Raw genomic sequence first — 4311 nt, forward strand, 5'->3', positions numbered from 1 at the left:
GTGAGGAAGTCATTGAAATTTGTTTGGAGTTTCTTGAGACTATGAAAAGGTCCAGATGTTTCCGAAGCAGTTTTCTCCTTGAAACTTTTGATTGCATAATACGCTATGGTAATTGCGTTTCTAACTTGTAGATTGAGGTTGTTGATACCCAGAAATGTGCACAAGGTACGCTCGTGAAAACTAAAACTTTTCTCCTGTAAATTCGTCTTACAGTTCTACTTGTTTATGGCTTTATTGAAAAGAATTGCTCTCTCTCTCGCGTTCATAGAGCCGACCCTGCATATATCATTTTGAAGGTCAGATGACATCCATGTGGAAACGGGAGAGCTTTGTGATGAGGTCCAACATCTGTGCAGAGATGCAAAGAATATAAAGAGCTCTTTACAAAATAACTTTTATTGCCAAATTCAACAAATTGTGTATGTCATTAGGAAGTTGAATTACTTATGTTTTCTGTAGAGTCTTGGCAGCAAGTGCTCCTCTGTGGATGATGCAAGAGTCCCAGTTACGGATCCATTCATTTCTTTGAACAATTCTATGAATCCGAGCGAGACATAAGCATCGTTAGTGCACAGTCATTGCAAACTCCGACAATCGTTTTCCATGAAATGTAATTCTCCCGAAAAAAAGACTTTCATTGATACCGGAAGCTTTTCATGTGGTCTCCAGTGCTTTCGAGAAAATCATTTCGTATTTCGCAACTCCATCCTCTAATCGAGGATAAACAAGCAGTTGAAAGCTTTGATCAGCATCAGTGGTTTCATCGTACTGTGTTCCAAAACAGTGGGATTATCTGTATCATGATTCGTTTTGTAATGTCTAAAAGTTCATCAACGCAACGCTTCAATGTGTTACCAAAAAGTGAAATCTTGGGTAACTTTTTGTGGCTCTGCGCCGCTAAGCACAATATTTGCATGACTCTACAAGAATGATTTCAAGTCTTCAATAAAGTGAGCCTTCTTTGCTTTGGCAATAAGCATTGACAACTCATAAGATGGTTCCACCACTTTGAACGACTCCTGGTGAAAAGCTCCTGTGGTGTCCAACGTCATATGTTTCAACTCTTTAATTAAAATGTCTGGTTGCGAAGAACTTTTTTACCTTAAGTCTGGGTGCGACAAACTTCTTTAGCTTGCCTTTAGTTGTCTTGTGGTGTGAAGAGCGCGGTAATACATTTAATGGTGTTATCAGGAATGTCAGAAATTGAAAACTAATGTCCGAGGTACCTGGGGCAACTTAAAGGGATTTTAGGAGAAATTAGACACCGTTGAACGTAATAGTTACCAGTAAGTGTATGATTTGATCTGGGTAAAAGTGACTGGGTCTACTTTGTAATTACCGTGCAACGATTTGAGTGTTCTTATAAGGTAAGGGATTTGGCGATACGGTTGCAAAATACACGCCCAGTGTCTCTGATAGAACTTGACAATAACTCGAGGGTTTTGATGTCATGTGCTATGTTTGGGATACGTTACTCTATATATTTCGACTTGTACATTTACTTAAGTTCTACTTGTCTGCCATCGACTTTTACATATACATATGTTTTATATACGTCATCGACTTGTACATCTACTTACGTTCTACTTGTATGCCATCGACAGGTTAGGTTACGTAAGGCTTGAAATGATAATCGTAGAAAATGGTGAAAATTAGTCCTTGTAGAAAATGGTAAACATTTTAGGGGTAACAGGTACATGTTATGAATTTTTTAGGGTTTAAAAAGTTGGGATACGTTTCTCTCTCTCTCTCTCTCTCTCTCTCTCTCTCTCTCTCTCTCTCTCTCTCTATGTATATATATATATATATTGTATATATATATATATATATATATATATATATATATATATATATATATATTTTTTTTTTTTTTATTATACTTTGTCGCTGTCTCCCGCGTTTGCGAGGTAGCGCAAGGAAACAGACGAAAGAAATGGCCCAACCCCCCCCCCCATACACATGTATATACATACGTCCACACACGCAAATATACATACCTACACAGCTTTCCATGGTTTACCCCAGACGCTTCACATGCCTTGATTCAATCCACTGACAGCACGTCAACCCCGGTATACCACATCGCTCCAATTCACTCTATTCCTTGCCCTCCTTTCACCCTCCTGCATGTTCAGGCCTCGATCACACAAAATCTTTTTCACTCCATCTTTCCACCTCCAATATGGTCTCCCTCTTCTCCTCGTTCCCTCCACCTCCGACACATATATCCTCTTGGTCAATCTTTCCTCACTCATTCTCTCCATGTGCCCAAACCACTTCAAAACACCCTCTTCTGCTCTCTCAACCACGCTCTTTTTATTTCCACACGTCTCTCTTACCCTTACGTTACTCACTCGATCAAACCACCTCACACCACACATTGTCCTCAAACATCTCATTTCCAGCACATCCATCCTCCTGCGCACAACTCTATCCATAGCCCACGCCTCGCAACCATACAACATTGTTGGAACCACTATTCCTTCAAACATACCCATTTTTGCTTTCCGAGATAATGTTCTCGACTTCCACACATTCTTCAAGGCCCCCAGAATTTTCGCCCCCTCCCCCACCCTATGATCCACTTCCGCTTCCATGGTTCCATCCGCTGCCAGATCCACTCCCAGATATCTAAAACACTTCACTTCCTCCAGTTTTTCTCCATTCAAACTCGCCTCCCAATTGACTTGACCCTCAACCCTACTGTACCTAATAACCTTGCTCTTATTCACATTTACTCTTAACTTTCTTCTTCCACACACTTTACCAAACTCAGTCACCAGCTTCTGCAGTTTCTCACATGAATCAGCCACCAGCGCTGTATCATCAGCGAACAACAACTGACTCACTTCCCAAGCTCTCTCATCCCCAACAGACTTCATACTTGCCCCTCTTTCCAAAACTCTTGCATTTACCTCCCTAACAACCCCATCCATAAACAAATTAAACAACCATGGAGACATCACACACCCCTGCCGCAAACCTACATTCACTGAGAACCAATCACTTTCCTCTCTTCCTACACGTACACATGCCTTACATCCTCGATAAAAACTTTTCACTGCTTCTAACAACTTGCCTCCCACACCATATATTCTTAATACCTTCCACAGAGCATCTCTATCAACTCTATCATATGCCTTCTCCAGATCCATAAATGCTACATACAAATCCATTTGCTTTTCTAAGTATTTCTCACATACATTCTTCAAAGCAAACACCTGATCCACACATCCTCTACCACTTCTGAAACCACACTGCTCTTCCCCAATCTGATGCTCTGTACATGCCTTCACCCTCTCAATCAATACCCTCCCATATAATTTACCAGGAATACTCAACAAACTTATACCTCTGTAATTTGAGCACTCACTCTTATCCCCTTTGCCTTTGTACAATGGCACTATGCACGCATTCCGCCAATCCTCAGGCACCTCACCATGAGTCATACATACATTAAATAACCTTACCAACCAGTCCACAATACAGTCACCCCCTTTTTTAATAAATTCCACTGCAATACCATCCAAACCTGCTGCCTTGCCGGCTTTCATCTTCCGCAAAGCTTTCACTACCTCTTCTCTGTTTACCAAATCATTTTCCCTAACCCTCTCACTTTGCACACCACCTCGACCAAAACACCCTATATCTACCACTCTATCATCAAACACATTCAACAAACCTTCAAAATACTCACTCCATCTCCTTCTCACATCACCACTACTTGTTATCACCTCCCCATTTGCGCCCTTCACTGAAGTTCCCATTTGCTCCCTTGTCTTACGCACTTTATTTACCTCCTTCCAGAACATCTTTTTATTCTCCCTAAATTTAATGATACTCCCTCACCCCAACTCTCATTTGCCCTTTTTTTTTTTTCACCTCTTGCACCTTTCTCTTGACCTCCTGTCTCTTTCTTTTATACATTTCCCACTCAGTTGCATATATATATATTGACTTTTACATTTATTTACGTTTGATTTATTTGCCATCGACTTGTACGTTTACTTACGTTTTATCTATAAACAATCGTCTTGTAAATTTACTTAGGTTTTTTTATATGCCATCGAATTATACATTCACTTACGTTTTATTTTTATACCATCGACTTGTACATTTACTTATGTTTGATTTATTTGCCATCGACAGGTTAGGATATGTTAGGCTTGAAATAATAATCACAAAATGGTAGAAATTATTCGTTGTTACACCTAAAAAGTTTACCAATTTCTACAAACACGTTATGAATTATCTAGTGTTTAAGAAGTTTGAATACGTCACTCTATACATATGTCTTGTACATACGTTTTA

This window comes from Panulirus ornatus, chromosome 51 (assembly GCF_036320965.1).
Source record: "Panulirus ornatus isolate Po-2019 chromosome 51, ASM3632096v1, whole genome shotgun sequence".
Classification (NCBI taxonomy): Eukaryota; Metazoa; Arthropoda; class Malacostraca; order Decapoda; family Palinuridae; genus Panulirus; species Panulirus ornatus.